The sequence below is a fragment of the Peromyscus maniculatus genome, chromosome 4 (genome assembly GCF_049852395.1).
Source record: "Peromyscus maniculatus bairdii isolate BWxNUB_F1_BW_parent chromosome 4, HU_Pman_BW_mat_3.1, whole genome shotgun sequence".
Classification (NCBI taxonomy): domain Eukaryota; kingdom Metazoa; phylum Chordata; class Mammalia; order Rodentia; family Cricetidae; genus Peromyscus; species Peromyscus maniculatus.
In genome coordinates, this window is record NC_134855.1 from 79,724,853 (window position 1) to 79,744,456 (window position 19,604).

The 19,604-nt window shown below is 42.2% G+C and overlaps 1 long non-coding RNA gene across 1 annotated transcript in view; it reads right to left on the bottom strand.

Annotated features, from left to right (window-relative positions):
- Positions 1-212: 212 nt before the first annotated feature.
- LOC121828752 (uncharacterized) overlaps positions 213-19,604 on the bottom strand; it is a 55,477-nt gene continuing 36,085 nt past the window's right edge. Inside the window, exon 3 of the long non-coding RNA XR_013050623.1 lies at positions 213-332. This is a non-coding gene — a long non-coding RNA (uncharacterized LOC121828752). The remainder of the gene's footprint in view (positions 333-19,604) is intronic.

Below are 19,604 nucleotides of genomic sequence, written 5' to 3' on the forward strand. Positions count from 1 at the left end.
GCATAAATCTTAGCCAATACAGAAATGCCCCAAAGCTGGGCTCTTTACATAACAAATATGGAATTCCAAAATGTGGAATTAATTGATATAAAGTAAGATAGAATACATTACACTTACCTGAAACTCAACAGGAGTGCTCATGATAGGAACTGTGCAAGATACTGGAATCTCCAAATCTTCTGTATAATTTCACTAGGAAGGAGAAATTGGCCCATGGGAATGAGGAGACTGAAGAAGATGTTGCTGTGACTTGGGAAGTCCTTGAACTCATTGGACACATAGCAGAACATAATACAGCCAACTGAGAGCTTGGATACAAGCGAAGCTCCATCCTATTTTTAAAAGAGAAAAATTCTCAGGCTAGATCAAAGAATTGAGAGCTTTCTAGACATTAGGTTACTTGACCTTGAAGTTAAGGATAAATAGATTGAAACATTTTTTAAAGTTATTTCCAAAGAAACTCATGTTTGGTAAATAGTAAAAGCCCCAAATTATAACATTTCAATTTATGACCGTTGACTTTATGCCGATGCACAAGGTGTGCATTTGCTTGGTACTGTATTTTGAATTTTGACCTTTCCCCAGGCTAGTCATGTGCTGTGATATTCTATCACAATGTAAGGCAGCTACAGTTAGTAGCAGTTCCCTGTGAATCACAAGACCACAATATAAACAACCAATATTTGACACTGTTCTGAGTTGCTAAGCTAGAATGTTTGGTAGGCTATGTGGGTAAAATATACTTTGGACTTTGATGTTTTCAGTTTACAGTGGGTTCAATAGACTAAAATCCCACCAAAAATTAAGAAGCATCTATACTTGGTCACTAAGGATATCCAAATCCTTAAAACCATGCAATACAGAATGGACTTATAAAGCTCTCACAGTACTTTTCTCTCCAAAGCCCTTTTTAGATATGTCATATTTTTTAATGGCTAAGGGGAACCCTCCAGAAAATACACCAGAAGTAACTAGAGTAACCAACCAAAGAGATCACATTTCTGATGGGAAAAAAGAGAGAGAGAGAGAGAACTCTTTTTAGCTCTGTCCTTCAAGATACATGAGCTCTGTCATAGTGGTTACTGGGTCAGGTTCTTATGTTCCTCTTTGTCAAATAAGTTTAAATTGTTTTTGTTGTATTTGTTGCTCTCTGTGGTGGGGTAATGGAGTGATCAAACACCCTTTAGCTTAGGCAGGTATGATGAAGTGCACCAATAACCCCAGTACTAGAGAAGGAAACAAGAGGGCCACTGTAAGTTTCAGGCTAGCCCAGGCTACATAGGCAGACCCTGACTCAGAAACAGAAAACAAATAAACAACCACCATCGTTTAGCAGCATTCATCTACCAATATAGAGTGATGGCCAGATTCTACTGGGAGGACTGAACACCACAGAGGAATTCTTTGTCAAAGTTAGAGAAACTTGATAATGCTTAGGATAACAGAAGTGAAAGTACCCCATGCACAGCAAAGAATCATATCCAATCTCACACTGGGAAAGAGATGCTATAGGGCAGAGATAGTTCACAGGAAAAGGTGGCATTGTAAACCATGTACATATGGGGGCTAGCGGAGGCAGAAAATGACATGTGGACAAAAGCTGACAGACTTCCAGATGGCTGAATGACTAGATCCGTTGTCTTTAGTATCATTGCAGGACAGGACCCCTGAACTTGTAGTTGCACACTTCGAGTAGGTTGCAAGGCCTGACAGTAGGGGAGGCAACTCCAAGCCACTAGGATAGAATCGGCATTGAGAAAAGGAGAGAAGAAACTTCCTCTCCAGATGAACATGCAAAGAAAACTTCAGAACAAGGATGGGTTTGGTGGCTCATACATGAAAACCCAGCACTCAGGAGTGAGTCTAAAGCCAGCCTGGGCTATATAGAATGAGCCAATCTAATAAAAGAAAAAAATTAGAGCATGAAGAATAGCAAGGCCTAAGTAACAAACTCAACTACAGAAAATTAATTAAATACTTTAAAAAATACAGTCAGAGACTGCTCTTGAAAATTATTGTAAAATGAGAACATTTAAGAACCTCAAGAAAGTAATGAGCAGTAGCATACTTTTAAAAAATACTAGAAAGATAGAAAAGACAGATTAAATTAAGACTCAGTGGTTAAGAAAAATAAACAACTAGAGCCTATAAATGAAAAATACAGCTATGGGAGGTGAAAAGAACGTTTGATGAACTGGATCTATAAGCCATCCTCTTCACATGGTACTGTCAGTGGAAACTTATGCATAGTGGAACCATGTCCTGACTCTGTATGGTCCTAGGACAAATGAACACAACTCTGATGTGTACAAATTCACTTAACATGGCATTGTACATGCCAGACAAGACAGAGTTAGTAAATTTTGTAAGTTGGTGCAAGCATTTTCTAACATTAAAGCACAGAGTAATAAGGTTATTAAAATATGGATGAGGACTGAAGAGATGGCCCAGCAATTAAAGCAGTATACTGCTCTTCCAGAGGACCCAAGTTCAGTTCTCAGCACCTACACTGGAAGCTCGTAACCACCTACAACACCAGATCCAAGGGATCCAATGCTCTCTTCTGGCCTCCATGGATACTCACACTCATGTTCACATACACACAGAGAGATACACAGGCATAACATAATTAAAAATAAATCTTTTAAAAATAAAATGAATGAGAAGCTAGGAGAAATGAAGATTAGATTAGTTGGAGAGGTATAATAAATATATTCAGGGCTCCAGAAGAGTATAATATCATAGAAAGAGCTTCTATACTATAAAGCATATATTAGGAAGAGAGAAGGATATATAAAAATATGATCAACCTTGACATAGTATAGCAAAGTTGTAGAACAAATGGATATATTGTTTAAAAAAGAAAAATGTAAAAGCTAACAAAATTCAAAGAGAATAGTGACACAATTTTAAAATATCCTGATGACAGACTCTCTTCAGCAGTATATGCTCAAAGACCGTAGGCGAGTGTCTTCTAGGGCTAAAGGGAGAGAGCAATATGAATTTTTATACCCAACTAAACAACATTGCCATAATAAAGACATTTAAAACCTGTTGGATGCTTAATGAGACAACAGTTTGGGGATGTGCTTTAGCAAAAGAAGGGGGTGGGACAAAGACCCAATGAAGAGGAGTGCAATAAACAGCACATTAGGCCTATGAGAAAGACTTCAGCAGGACTCCTCACACAGTTTAACCTGTGCCCCTAACAACCAGAAACAGAGAGCAATAGATGTCTGACTCTCCGGAGAACACTAATGCAGCTTAGGGCAACATAGTAGAGGCTGTGTCTGGGACACAACACACTCACCTTCCCACAGAACCAAAGAGCATTGGCCCTAGCAACTCTAGAGTAAACGGAAGTGATACCAAGGGAGCAAGATCACAGGAATCCAGTAGGGATTCTTCAATGACTCCATGAGAGGGCTAGTGAGAAAAAGACTTGGGCAGAGAATCTGAAACAGTCTTATTATAGTGCTGGTCAAATAAGAACTTTTCTATCCCCTTTTCCTCTCCTTCCCCTTCTGGCTTCAAAGCAGAAGGGTTCATTCAGTAAGAGCAACTACTGGGCAAAAAGAGGATGTCAGCAGAGAGAGAAGTAGCTGATTATGTATTCCCTCCTTGGAGCACACATTAGCCTACAGAAGGCCCTATGTGGAAGAGAGAGAAAACACAAACACCACAGAGACTGAACTTAGAATTTCATGTGACTGTTGCTTATTTTATTATCTGTCATGATTGGCTTCCTAAGTTCTTATCTAAAAGTAGGGAAGGGGCCATCTCCACTGAGAAAATTTAATGAGAGATAAAAATGAAGTTGCTTCTGATACACCAGCTACAAGAATCAAATCATGCTAGAGTTGTGACCAGAGATCTAAGATAGACCAGTAAGTAGGCCCCATCCTTTTTTATGAATGCCATGCATGTGGCTATGATACTTTATGCTTGCTCAACCTACACCAGAGTAATTTCTCTCTTCCCCTTCACATCTCAGTTCTCCCAAAGGGGAGGAAATCTTTTTCCCATAGTCCATACCCAGCTTTCTTTTCCAGAATGACTAGTGATGGTCAAATCCACCTCCACCTTCCCACAGATGTATAATGTGCCTGATGAGTCAAACAAGCAAGTGATGGTCACAGTGAATTTCCTCAATTGGCTGATAAGACCTTTGGTCTTCATGGAGAACATCCTTGAGTCTGTTCAGGTTGAGCTTGAATGTACTACCAGATTTTTGCCAGTCTTTTCTCCAATACAAACAGTCTCATGAGGATCCTTCCTCTTCATATGACTTCATCCCAGATCTTAATCTGGGTTTTGCTTCATCTTTTGTCAGTTTAGAAAAGATATTAGCATCTTCTGATAGCAAGAAAATTTTAGGCATACAGTATTCACATTCAAGATTCAGGGCAAATAATATGTCTACAAGAGACATATTATACTCAAGATATGAAATACCTCAAGGTATTTCTCTCACTCACACACTTCTGACAGCAGTTGTGTGAGAAGTTTTCCCCACAAATCCAGAAGTTCTTCAGCAGACATTAGCTTAGATGTCTTACAATCTAAATCACTTCTGGCACCATGTACCTGCAGACACAGTCAGGCACCATGAGAGAGGTGCTCCATCCTTCAACATCCTCTCTCCATATACCAACTCTGAGTCACAGGTTGCTTTAACCTGTGCTTCTGACCAGGATATAAGTTGATGCTATCTCCTCAGGTCTGACTCTTCAGGTCTTATTTGCTCACATAACTCAGGGAAACCTTTCTAATGCTGACTGGTAAAAAAGGATTACAGAAAAGACAGGTGAAGAACCAGATGGAGGAATTGAAAGCATCAAGTTTTGCTCTGCCATTTGAGTAAAAGCTACTGTAGATAACTCACAGGAGTAAAATTCAATCACGAAGGGACAATTTCTATTATAAAATGGCTCTTCATGATGCCAAGCTGGCTGATGGTGGGTCATTGCTTTCCCACCATCTAAATGTGGTCCATTTATGAAAGCATGTGACTCTCCATAACTCCTTCCATGACTGCTCCTGATTGCCACCTCCTGCTCTCTTCGCCTTCCTCTGCCTTCCTTTGTGTCTTTTTCTTAATTCTCATCTCTCTATGGTTTCTTCAATACTTTTCAACATTTGATCAAAACAGTCACATAACCAGATGTCAAAGTGTCTCCATCATTTCTGAGCTGGCAGGATAAGAAGTGCTCCAAGGTCAAATAGAAGAGAAAGAAGCTGGTAGAGCTTCCAGGTATTTCTGCCAAGTCATGGTGACTCTGAACCTGAGTTACAAGCTTTCCCTTTCTCAAATGCTCCTTGCTTCACATCTTAATGGCTAACTGCAGAGTTAGGGAGGAAACACTAAGTTATCCTCAAACTCCCTATTCTCTGCTATTGGGGAAGGTCACATTTAAAATGCAGCTGTAAAATGTGTATTGCAGCTGGGCGTGGTGAGACATAGTAATGTGGAATACACCTACAGACTGATGCAGGAGGGCAGTGAGTTTGAGGCCAGCCTGGGCTATATACAGCCCTTGTTTCTAACAAAAACAAGCAAACCAGACTGAAGAGCAGAGACTGCCCATGACAGGAAGCAGAAGCAACAGCTTTCAAAGGACTGATCATTAGCGTTTCCTTAGACTCTTGAATACAAGCTGACTCACCAACCTTGAGACTGAGATAGGACACTAACAAAATCATACTCCAGGACCGGCCATTCTTTAAAACCAATGAACTACCCCATCACCTACCTGCCTGAGACTGAGACAACATGCTTCCCAAAGATTCTGTATAAACTCTCAGGGTCGTGGGCAAGATGGACCTTGTTGAGAGCCATGCAGCCTAGTCTCAAATCAGCATATGACTACCTGTCCTCTGGATTTCCTCAGGGCAAGGCACCAGTAGAAATGGAATCTCACTTGGCAAGGACCAGTAGACCATGGAACAGCACAGGAATTTGCAAAATTCTTGCAGTTTGCAGGCTCTTTTCTCTATTATATTGTTGATTGTTTAGGCAGTTTTTAGTTTTACTTGGTCTGTCACACATGGAACAGCTGTAATTTTTCCAGGATATTCAGTTCTTTCTCAAATATTTTCCCCTAAGATTCATCAGGGGGGTAATGCCTCTCAAATCTCTTATCTGGAATTGCTAACTAGAACACCTAAGCCTGGGAACTTTTCTGACTCAATAGGGACAGTTAGGTACATATGAGAAAACAACACTTGGAACATTAACCATGTCTCACAGTTCTGGAGAGGGGAGTAAGGCATGCATACACAGAACAGGGGAAAACCTCAGGAATACACATAGTGCCAACTGTTGAGAGTTAGTTTCCTGGACACCAAGCATATAGAATCAATGATAGACCCAATGGGGGAAAGAATGCAATGTAAAATATGGGTGGATAGATCCATCTTTACCATACACAGGAGCTTATATTGGTAGAAGAAGTATGGCATAGTGGGATGGGAAGAGAGGGCCTTATGAAAGCCTGCCTTTTACAGAGAGAGGCTTGTTAATATTCTGATCCCACCCCTTGGCACCACCCGGTGTCCTGACGTAAAAGTCCCTTTTTAAGGAAAAACTCAGCCCATTTCTCTCTCTCTCTCTCTCTCTCTCTCTCTCTCTCTCTCTCTCTCTCTCTCTCTCTCTCTCTCCTCTTCCTTCCTCCCATGAGGTGCGCACCTTCGAATCCCCCTTTTCTCTCTTCCTCTCTCTCCCTCTCCTTTCTGTCTCTTTCTATCATTCTCTTTATCCTTCATTATAATAAACCATTTCCACTCAGATGCCGCCTCTGGGTTGTGAATGTCCACCCGCCGCCATGCCCACCGCCATGCCCGCCACTGCATCTGCCCAGCATGCCAGCTTGGTTCCCTGGACATGTGGGATACCCACGGAGGCCCCCCCACGTAATAAATCATAACAGGACCCTCTTGTAGAAAAGAGAACTGTACACAAGCATATCCTGCAGACACGAAAGAATTGTTTGGGTTTGAATATTGCTGTCCTTAAAGCTTTGTACCCATGTCTATCAGTTTGTAACTTTGTAACCACAGTAGCTGCCAGCTGACCTAAGTGCTGCGAGAGTAGGATGTGTCTGGTTCCATATTTAGTTAAGGTGGCAAAAATGCTGAACTCTAAGTTAGAATAAGGTGATGCGGGGGTGGGAAGGTGTATTTGGGGAAGCATAAAGGGGAACAATGGAGGCTTTCATAATGATTACGATGTATTTCTTAAAGTATGTATTTCTTTCAAAGTCAAAAATAGGAGTCAATGATAAAGCTGTTCATGTAACCCTGGTTAAAAAAAAAAAACAACTCTGTTAAAGTATAAATAACAAATAAAGACAGCTCGAGCTATTCAGGGCTACTTGAGTACAATCCACCCAGTGGTCAGAATTTTTCCTTGCACCCATGCCCCTTTCCAGTCTCAGCACCTGAACCCGGGGAAGGCTGGACCATGGCAGGAGCTGGTGTTTGTCCTCAGCCTGAAGCTTGTCTTCTAAATGCAATGGTTCATTTTAATTGTCAGCTTGGCACAATCTAGATTCACCTGGTAAGGGAGCCTCAGTGAGGAACTGTCTAGATCAGCCTGGCCTGTGGGCCTGTCTGTGGGAGATTATCTTGATTACATTAATTGGTTGGGGGGGGGTGTCCACCCACTTTGAGTGGCACCATTTCCTAGGCAAGGGATCCTGGATTGTGTAAGAGTGGAGAGAGCAAAGATGAGTGCATTCATTTTCTCTCCGCTCTTGACTGTGGGTGTGACCAGCTGTTTCAAGTCCCAAACACCTCATCTTCCCAGAAAGGATGGGTTATCACCTGGAACTGTGAACAAACCAACGCTTTCTCCCTTCAGTTGCCTTTGTCAGTGTGTGGCCTGTGTCTGGATAGGACACACTGCAGCCCAGCCCCACGTCAGAGCTCAGCTTACGTTGCACAGATCAGCTGGACGTTTTCTGCTTCATCTTCCTGAGCCAATCCAATCTCTCCCTTTCCCCATGCTAAAATAGGTTCTGGGAGTCTTTTTAAAAAGTATACATTCAGAATGTTCTGAAACTTAACCTATCAAATGGCTCAATCAAACTAGCACACGTTTTAGTTGCTTTTCTCGCTGCTGGGGCAGGATGCTGAGAACGCGCATCCTTAACTGAACCAGAAAATGGCAAGAAGGCTTTTCATCTCAGAGCCCACCTCCAGTGGCACACTTCTTCCAGCAAGGCCATGTGGGGGTTTCTGGAAACACCAGGACTGGCAAAGTAAGGATCTGTGTGAGGCAAGAAGGAAATCAACACGACTCAGTCGCTGGTGTTGGTTCAAACTTCTAGAGTCTGACACCGAGGCAGTTTATTTAGGAATATTTAAGTACAGCACAAATTTGGAAAAAAGTTTCCTGGTAAAAATTATATCAATCCTGAATGAAAAAAAAAGAAAGGAAGAAAGAAAGAAAGAAAGAAAGAAAGAAAGAAAGAAAGAAAGAAAGAAAGAAAGAAAGAAAGAAAGAAAGAAAGAAAGAAAAGGAGGACACAACTGCTCCTAAAGTGTGAAGAAGATCTTTACTGTAGCTGTAAGGGAGAACGCAGGCAGAGGGAGGAGTCCGGCTGAGCATGGCCGGCAGACTAAACCAGACCATGAGGGAGGAGGGCACAAGAGGAGCTGCCACCAAGGCAGCCTGAGGTCAAGAAGCCAAAATGTGTAGCTAACATGGCTGAGCTATTTAGGGATCAGGCTGGGAAAAGCCCAGCCCCTAAGAGTGAGAGATTTAGGGTAGGAGGCAGCGTGAGAAGTGTTGGGGGGAACCACAGGCACTGAGCTGGCCAGGGTCTGCTTTGATAACTTAAAAGGTATCTCAGCTGTTTTTCCCAGGTTTCTGGGAAATCCCATGTTCACAATAAAGCTTGAAGTGTGGTGGCACATGCTTTTAATCCCAGAACTCAGGTAGGAAGATGCAGGCAGATCTCTGTGAGTTCAAGTCCAGCCTAGACTACAGAATGAGTTCCAGAACAGCCAGAACTAAACAGAGAAACCCTGTCTCGAAAAACAAAACAAAACAAACAAAAAGGGTTCTGTAGCTTAAGGGCCTAGGGGATGTGGGATGGTCTGTATGTCAAATTGCTCTCATTGGTCAATAAATAAAACTCTGATTGGCCAGTGGCCAGGCAGGAAGTATAGGCGGGACTAACAGAGAGGAGAATTGAGAGAACAGGAAGGCGGAAGGAGTCACTGCCAGCCGCCGCCATGACAAGCAGCATGTGAAGATGCCGGTAAGCCACGAGCCACGTGGCAAGGTATAGATTTATAGAAATGGGTTAATTTAAGCTATAAGAACAGTTAGCAAGAAGCCTGCCACGGCCATACAGTTTGTAAGCAGTTTGTAAGTCTCTGTGTTTACTTGGTTGGGTCTGAGCAGCTATGGGACTGGCTGGTGACAGAGATTGGTCCTGACTGTGGGCGAGGCAGGAAAACTCTAGCTACAAGGGGAGGCTCTGGTATGGTCTCAGTCATACAGATAGCATAGAGGTCACCAAGCTCTAAAGTACATATGGCATCTCCCCTAAGGATGGGTTTTCCTGACTGAGAAACAGAGCTTAAGACAAAGGTCTAGGGAGGAAGAGTCCAGGATAAGCACAGTCCGGGGGGAAGGGGGGGTGTTGGGGGGGGAGTGTGTGTGTTGGTGGGAGGTGGATTCAGATATGGCCTGGCCCTACAGATAGTGTGTCTCAGCAGGTTATTAACTGCATTCATTCTCAGCCTTCTAGGTGGAAAGCAGATACACATCTGCTCCATTGAGGGGACATCTGTGCATGTTTAACATTCCTAGTTTTCCTAGTGCATATCTGTGAGCAGAAGACCTGTGCCCTCACAGGCCACACCCCCTAAACCTCCCTAGACAGCACAACAGCTGGGGACCAACTGTTCAAATATGTAAGCCTGTGGGGGACAATCTCATCCAAACCCCCACAGTCCCTTACCTCTGCTCACACATGCTACACTGCTCCTTCATGATAATTCTCTCAATGGTCTCTTTAATGCTGTTTTCCGTTAGGATCCTGATTGATACAAATTGTATAAAGCAAAATAATGAGGTGCGTTTTGATGGGATACAGCCCTGTTTTGCACAATTCTATGACTAGGGTAGCGATTCCCAAACTTTAGACCTTAGAACTTAGAGTTTTGTTATTTTTTTTTAATTATGGAAGTCACAAAGGGCTTTCTTGGATTAATGTTTGATATTGAATATCTTCTCTATCCATCCATCCATTTAATATGTATATATGCATATAATTAAAAATGACAACTGAGAAATTTTAAGTATGTATTATTTGTTTCATAGTAAGTCAACAAGCTCATTGTTAATATAAATAACACATTGTTATGAAATAACCTTTCCTTTTTATTGTTACAGACAATAAGGTCCTTGCTTTACATTTTTGAAAGGGCCTTCATTATCTGATAGAACAGAAGGCAATTCGAGTTTCATATCAACCTTTCCATTCCATCTCCTGCAATATCATGTCATGTAACTTTGGAAAGCTCCACACATGGGTGAAAGGGTGAAAATAAGAAGGCCGATGACAGCTTGCTAGTGACAGTCTTGACCTTGTTGAGCCTTTAAAAGAGCCTCAGGAACCAACAGTATTTTCCAAATCATACCTTGAAGATCAAATTCCTGTAATAGACTAATGGGCACTGGCTTAGACGTTATGATTCTTGGATTTTAACTAACTCTGCTGCCTCCTAGTAATGCAATCTTGTGGGAGTTATTTGGCTTAAAAAATGGTTTCCATGTTAATAAGTGAAAGGTCTGAACAGAAGCAAGGAACAACTGAGAAATATTGCTCATACTAAGTCTTTTTTAATCTGTAAGAGAAATGATAGCTGCCTTTGAGTCACTATGGAAGTTAGTTCATGGTGTGTCAAAATGATCCGCCTGAATGTTAACTTCTAAAGGTGGGCATTAGAAAAATTAAAGAAGAAAAATGCAATGTCATTAACTATGACTCATGCTGTTGAGGCGTTAACATGCCTATTGGATCTCCCAACCTCTACATTGCCAAACATTGTCCAAAGATGGGATGTGGTCTTGATGAGGCATTTTAAGGCTTCCAAAAGTAATTACTACAGTGATTTCCAACTTTTCATTAGCTAGGAATGTAAGGAGTACATGGCCAACCTGAAGGACACTGGGTGTAAATGTTTGGCGCTCAATACAAGGAAAGCAATGGTAGACAAAACAATCTTATTAAATACTGAAAGGATTTCACATATTTTAAGAACCAAGTTTAGTTCAAAAACACTTCCACTCCTGCTTACTGTCTGGCTTGGATGGAGGGCAGGAACAGCTTTGGTAACTCTCCCCACCCTTCTTGGGACAGGCCCAGCCCATTGAGCAGCTTTGTTCCAGAACATCCAGTTAAACTGGATCTCTTGGGGTGAATTTTGCCAACCTGAGAGCAGTTTGTATCTACTACACAAACTTTCTTTGCCTTTATTGGGGTGAGGGGTTGATCTTGTATCTGGACCTACAAAAAACTGTCCCTGGCACATTGTGATGGTAATGGTGGGAGATATCAAGAATAAGAGGAATGAGGGAGTCAGGATCCCTAGAAAAGTCAATGACACAATAAACGTGTTCCATTTAGGAAAAGCCTCTGTTTAGTTTATGGAACTTGCAGAGGGTCCACTTTGGCATATTCCAAAGTGATCTAACCTATATATAGATGGGAAGCTGGAGTGTCGGAGTCTTCACGCCATGCCGACCAACCATCGATTGAGGCCGTCATTGCAGTTTTCCTCCCTTCCTGCTTTCCCCAAGTGTGTAGTGGTTGTTAACTTTTAGATTCCCAGCTTAAGATTTCTAGGTAGAGATAGCTCTGAATGGGAGTCATTGTTCTACATTCCACAAACTTCTACTGGGTATCCACACCAATGGGCACCTGAGGTCCAATAGAGCCGTCATGATCCCTGCTCCATGCACCTTGTGCTCTCATCTTCCTCCAGTGTGCAGTTTGACAGCTACAAGAGTTAGTCAATCCACTGTCCCCAAGGGTAACTTACTTGCCTGGAGGGAACCATCCGATTCCCGCCTCCACGATATCCATTTTAAACTAATTGCAGGCTGGGATGTAGCTCTGTGGTAGAACTCATGATTCATTTTTATGAAGTTCCAGGTTCAACACCCAGCACCAAAAATAAAAATCTCTCTCTCTCTCTCTCTCTCTCTCTCTCTCTCTCTCTCTGTGTGTGTGTGTGTGTGTCTGGGTTCAACGTTGATTAGAGAGCAAGGTCTCAAAGTCTGCTCGTCACCCTCTCAAACCTTCACTCTTGGATGACACTCCGGTCTCCTCCTGTTTCCTCCCCCACAAACCCAGTTTCACATTTAGGGTGCTTGTATCTGCTGACACACGCAGGAATAATGATGGCTGACCCTATAAAAGAAATACTTTGTTTGTCTGGAACTGCAGCCAACTGCTGGAAGAGAGTTGTGACATAAATCTGTTTTTCATGAAACTTTATTTTTAAAACCAAAGTCCAACCGAAAGCTGAGCACATGGGGCATATTTCACATATAATTTTGATTGATAGATAAGTTTAAAAGGTAAATATTAAATAATGGTGTCAGTCAACAGAAGGAAACCGTCATGAAAGTTTACCTTTCATAATTATAAAATACTATTTTCTATTAGCTTATTGAACAAACAAAGGGACTTCATATGACCTTTGGACTAGAGATTTAAAAAACATCCTAGATTGATGAAATTGTGAAATACATTTGAAAGTCCAAAGAGAAACTGAACTTGGCTGGGTTCCCCTATTCCCTTCAGGGACTCAGTGGGTTTAATAGCCTTTAACATATTGTACCAAGCTGAGTACATCAATTTATAAGACAATTATATAATACCCACCATACTAGTTGTTTCAAAAAGATTTCTTTTTTATTTGTTTTTTATTGTTTATTTATTTACTTTTTTCAGACAGGGTTCTACTGTATGGCTCTGGCAGTCCTGGAACTCAGTATTTAGACCAGGCTGGCCTCAAACTCCCAGAGACCCACCTGCCTCTGCTTCCTGTTTGCTGGGATTAAAGAAAGGCATGGACCACACAAGATTTCTCTCTCTTTTTTAAAGATATATTTATTATGAATACAGTGTTCTGCCTGCATGTACACCTGCAGGCCAGAAGGGGGCACCAGATCTTATTATAGATGTGGTTGCTGGGAATTGAACTCCGGACCTCTGGAAGAGCAGTTAGTGCTCTTAACCGCTGAGCCATCTCCCCAGCCCCCAAGATTTCTCTTTTTAGGGGACTCAAGAAAAAGATTCAGTACAAAGTTTGAATGATCAGGAGGAATTCAGGCAACACCAGGAAAAGGGTCCCCGTACCACCTCGGTGGAGAGGAGAGAGGAGGGGAAATGGAAAGAAAAGGAAGGCCTATAATACAATGGCACTGACGTTCACTCCCCATTTCCTCTCAGCCCAGTGTGGAGGACCCTGGCACCATTCCCATATCAGGGGTGAAGAAACTGACATCCAGATTTGTCACTTGCTCAAGATCACATGCCCAGGATTGTAAAGCCGGCTCTTCTATCTCCCGATTCGTGTATTACGAGCTTTCTACTCTCCAGGCATGACTACTCTACAGATTGTACCAGGTGTGGCCTATGAGGCATTTTGTCTAATTCTCACAACAGCCATGACAGGAGTGCAAGTCCCAACTTCAAAACGCAAAAGCTGCCCCAGAGCCGGGCATGGTGGCACATGCCTGTAATTCCAGCATTCAGGAGGGAGGTTAAGGAAGATCAGGAGCTCGTGGCTGGTGTAGGCTACCAAGTCAGTTCAAAGTCAGTCGGCTTGGACTAAGTGAGACTCTACCTAAGAAGGAAGGAAGAGAAAGAGGAATGTGAGCAGGAGAGAGGGAAGGAAGAAAGGAAGCAAACAAAGAAGGAAAAAGGGAGGGGAAGAGGAGAATGGGACCAGGAGGAGGGGGGGGCACGGACACGGACAAGGAAAGAAGGAGGGGGGAGCTGATGCAGAGAAGTGAGGTCATTTTGCCCAGGGCTGCATCTAGCACTTTAGTGAGTACACAGCCCTGCTCTTCCCGTCACCCCTATTGTCTCAGAGTACCCCAGACAGACTCTGAGGCTCTGTAAACCTGCCCTTAGATGCTTGCACATCCTCTCAAGAACTATTGAATTGTGTGCTTTTATTATTTAAAGGTAATACTTAGAAATCTGTAGAAACACAGTGGATAGCCCAGCAATGCTGTGATATTTCAGTGCAGGCTTTTCTGTTTCTGTTTCTGTGTATGGCAGCAGTGTTTATTTGGCCTGTGATGTACTGGCAAACCTGTTTGGCTACCATGGGGTTGGCACACCCTCTTATCAATATGACAGCCACTCTCCCACATTGGAACCCAGAGAATTTTTTTGTTTGGTTGGGTTTGGTTGTTGTTACTGTTTGTTCATTGCTATTCATAACACCATACTCCCCTGTTGTTGTGATCATAACCAAAAGATTATCAGAATATTAAATATATTAAGATGCCCGTAACTGTGCAACATCTACATAAAAGAGTTCAATGGCTTTCTTGGCTTGGAATGAGGAATTTTCCTGACTCTTCATTAACAAAAGAGATGAAGTTTTAATATGATTTATATGTTAATTTTGGGTGGCTGGGCTAATTACAGGTTATGCTAACACTAGAAACCTGTAAGTCACCTTTGGCAATACCACTGGATACTTTTGCTTGATGTGAAAATGTCATGAAGATCGAGAGAAGTCATTTTGTTATGGCAGCTTAATACCTGTTATGTTCACAGCAAATGAAGATGACATCCGGTCCAAAGGAAATTTCATCATCGTTTAGGCGGAGAAAACTTCTGAATAGCTACATGGTGTAAATTAGTAAGATGAACTAAACTCAGATAATATAATTATCTAGTATGTATACAGATTCTCACCAAAAATGCAGAGCTGATTGACAGCCAAGGTCTAAAAAAATGCAGAAACTTATAAATTCTACTAAAGCTTGTTTGCTTCATTTTATAAAATTACTAAATTTTGTTCATCAATAGACTAAAGTTTTTTATTATATTTTAGAATATATGGTCTATCACATGGAAAGAGATTCATAGTTGATATCCTCTACTTTTGCCCAAGCATCCAGGATACTGATAGACATATCCTGGTTTGTGTTTGAACGCCCACCCCTCCACTGTGCGGCTCATGTGACTAGTGTGACCTTTTTGATGGAACAGAACATTCCCATCATTGTAGAAATCTCTGTTGGACATCAATGATCCAAGATGATATAAAATAACATTCATTAAAGTATTTTATAAAGTTTAAAGCACTTCTTTTTTATGTGTGGTTTGCGTGCATATGTGTATTCATGTTCACACAGAAAAGAGGCAAAGTTATTGCTGGGTGTCTTCTTCAATTGCTGTCCTCTTCATTTATTGAACTCAGAGCTCACTGATCAGCTAAACTAGGTAGCCAGCAGGTAGATGCCTGCTGCCGGCTTGTAGGTGGTTGCCATGCTTACCCACGGGTTCTAAGGATCCAAAATCCAGGCCCCCCCATTTGCATGGCAAGCGCTTTATCTACTGAACTACCTCCCCAAACCCTCGAAGCATTCTAAAGAAACTCTGTGGCGGCTGATCTCCATTTTCAAGTTGACTGGATTTAGAAACACAGAGAAGATACACCTCTGGGTGTGCTTTGAGGTCCTTTCCAGAAAGGTTTACCTGAAGAAGGAAGACACACCCTGAATGTGGGTGGTATCACCACCTGGGCTGGGGTCCTGGACTGAATGCTAACATTTCTCTCTCTCTTCCTGACTGTGGAAACAATGTGAGCAGCCACCTCACCCTCCTCCCTCCATGCCGTCCACGCCAGGATGTACTGTGTATGTGTGGACACATCTTTCTCAAACTGTAAGTCAAAGTAAACCCTTCTTGGCTGAGAAGATGACTCAGTCAATAAAATGGTTACATTGCAAGCAGGAAAATCTTAATTCAATCTCCAGAATCCATATTTAGAAGCCAGGCATGGAGCACTCTTGTAATCCCATCCCTGGGAAGGTGGAAACAGAAGGATCCCTGGGGCTCACTGTCCAGCCAGTTTAGCCCAATTTCTAAGTCTCAGGCCAATGAGAGACTCTGTCACAAACAAACAAAACAAGAACAAGTGAAAAACCAGATGCTGCGGCATATACCTATAATCCCAGTGCTAGGGCAGTGGAGATAGGAGGATCTCCATATTGCTAGCCAGTCAGTCTAGCCAAGGCTCAAGGAGATACTCTGTCTCAAAAAATCAGGTGGACAGAAACTGAGAAAGACACCGGATATTGACTTCTAGCCTTCATACGTACATGCACACACATGAAACACACACACACACACACACACACACACACACAAATCAAGGTAGGCAACACTTGAGGAACAATACCCAAGGATAACCTCTGTCCTCCACATGCATGCACACACACATGCACACATACACAAACATGCACATACCCTCAAAAATAAATAAAGCCTTCCTCCCTCAAATTACATATATATATACATATGTATGTATGTATATATATATGAGCTTTATTATTTAAAAAACTTGCAAATAAAAAAATATCACACATTGAAACTAATCAGGTCCAAAATCTATACATCTTAATGAACTTCTATATCAAGTTGCTTCTTGCCAGGTATTCAGTCACAGAAACAGCAAAATTAATATACCCTCACATTTGCAGTTATTAGAAAGGAGCAATTTTCTATAAATAACTTGGATTCTCACAGACAATAGCAAGCTTTGAAAAATCATTAGAATGTTAATGAAATGATCATTATTTATTACTTAATCTCTCCCACTCTTAAAAAAACCAACAAGTTATAGGCTTGTCTAAAGTAAACAGGCCATTATGTAATCCCTCCCCTCTAGTGGCTTTGAGCCTTTCCTGGTTGCTCAATAGAAAACTCTAAGCACACTTAACTGGAGGATATGGCTGTGGCTGCGATCGACTCTTTGTCCTCAGGAGTTACATAGGGTTGAATTTGGATTGCCAAATGGATTAGGAGGATTAGAGAAGTTAATGGTTAAAGTTACAGTGTTCTATTCCAGAGCTTCTGATTCTAGAGTTCTGGCAACAGCTTTCCCTTGTGACCCCACTTTCTCATCACACTGACTGCTGAACTCAAGAACAGAAGTCATGGGATAGCAAGGGATAGCTGTATAGGAATATAACACTCTAAAAGCTTTTTGTCTTAGGGTCTCTCCCATAGAGCCAAGAAACATCACTCAATACCAATGGCACTCACTCCCTAAGAACACAGAGTTAGCACTTCTCCCGTGGACCCTGCTTGTGCTCATTTAACATATTTTAGACTTAGAGTCATTTGGTTCTCTAGTGTACAAAGAAGTTATTGATGCCAAAAGTGTTTTAAAATAGTATATGCAGGGCTGAAGAGATGGCTTAGAAGTTAAGAGCACTGCCTGTTCTTCCAGAGATCCTGAGTTCAATTCCCAGAAACCACATGTAATGTGATCTGATGCCCTCTTCTGGTGTGCAGGCATACATGCAGGAAGAACACTGTATATGTAATAAATAAATCTTAAAAAAAAAAAGATTTATTATGTATACAGTTTTCTGCCTGCACACCAGAAGAGGACACCAGATCTCATTATAGATGGTTGTGAGCTACCATGTGGTTGCTGGGAATTGAACTCAGGACCTCTGGAAGAGCAGACAGTGTTTTAACTGCTGAGCCATCTCTCCAGCCCAAAAATAAATCTTCAAAAAATGTATGTATAGAAACACAATTAGAAATGACTATAGGAGAAAAATATAGACATTGGAGATTCAGAAGATGAAAAATATAACTACATAGGTATGAGGTTTTAGCAATAAGATGTGTCTCAAATGATGGATAGTTGTAAGAAGAGAAAAACTGTTGCATATTATGAAGATGTGATTAAGCTAGAGAAGTCTCTGCTTGGGGTTTTACCTACTAAAGAGGAAAATAATTATTCAAAGCCTTAACTGCCTCTCATCTCCCCAGATGATTGAGGAGAGGTAACCAATGTATTTGAAATGCATGTGTACACCTCTAACCATTCTTGCCTGGCAGAGAGTGAGGAGGATAGTCTAGGTGCAGCCTAATATGGCTCAACAGAGACACAGATAAGTCCTCAGCTATGAAAAGGAGTGACGGGGGGGGGGGGGGGGAGGGCACTTGGAGCTGAGTTTAGGGGCCAGGGAAGGGAGCTTCATAGCAAATAAAGGGCAGTTATAACTTGTTGGGATCCAGTGGTACAGGGAGGGAAGGAGAGAAACATTGGCTAACTGGTTCCATCTTGTTACATCCTGAATAGAACCGTGACACAGTTTGCATATTTGAGTCCTTACTGAGCAGAGAAAAGTAACAACAGAGGATGGTATAACCCTTGAACTTGGCCAGAAGAGCCCAACTCCAGACTCTTAGCCTTGATCTAAGGCAGTTAGTGTCACACTGCAGTGTAACTGGAATCACCTAGCCTTGGGGGTGGTGCGGGGTTAAAGGCAGGTTTTGATCCAGTGGGTTAGCCCTGGGGCCTGAGATCCTGCCATTGTTAGCAGCTTCTGAATGCTGATGGGCAGAAAACTAATCTTCCACCTTGTAGGGCATACCTACAAGCACTTTGCCCAAATGGCCCCAGTTCACATCCAAGATAACATGAGTTCTGACTCTCTGTCTTCCCAGTGATAATTTGTATTGTTCACACCATTAGTATGGTGGTTTTCCCAAGGGTTGGCTACCTAAGAGCACTTGGCAGAACTTAGCTGTGCCCAAATGTCTAGGAATGTTTGTGAGGCCCCTTGTGATGTGCAAGAGTGCAGGACGAGGACACGGGGAAACAAAGATGGGGGTGTGCTAGAGGTAGAGGGTGTTGCTTCTGGGAAAGGTCCCTCTCTCCAGACTCTTGAATTCCAGTGAAGAAAACCATGTACTGGCTAGTTTTATGTCAACTTGACAAACTAGACTCATCAAAGAGAAGGAAGCCTCAATAGGGAAAACACTTACATAAATGTGAACTGTAGGAAAGTCTGTTGGCCATCTTGATGTAGGAGGGCACAGCCCATGTGGGTGCAGCCACTCCTGGGGCTGTGATCCTGGGTTCTATAAGAAAGCAGGCTGAGCAGGATTCCTCTATGGCCTCCATCAGCTCCTGCCTCTAAGTTCCTGCCCTGTTGTGAGTTCCTGTCCTGACTCCCTTCTAGAAAGAACAGTAATATGGAAGTGTAAGCCAAGTAAACCTGTTCCTCCTCAAGTTGCTTTTGTTTATGGTATTTCACCTCAGAACTATTAACCCTAACTAGGATAAACGAGGAGTTCAAGAATTCCACATTTCAGCCTGACCTTGTGGGTCTTGATAAAGATATATTTGCCAAGGTATGAAAAAAGTACATATTCTCTTTAGTGGTTGGTTATATTCTTAGTAAATTTGTGGGCCTCCTTTCTCACACTGAACTAACCTTCCCAGCCTCTGTATACATTAGTGGCAGGTCTGTACGCAGTGACACACCAGTCAGCAGATCGAGGGCCCTATGGGAGCTGGAACCA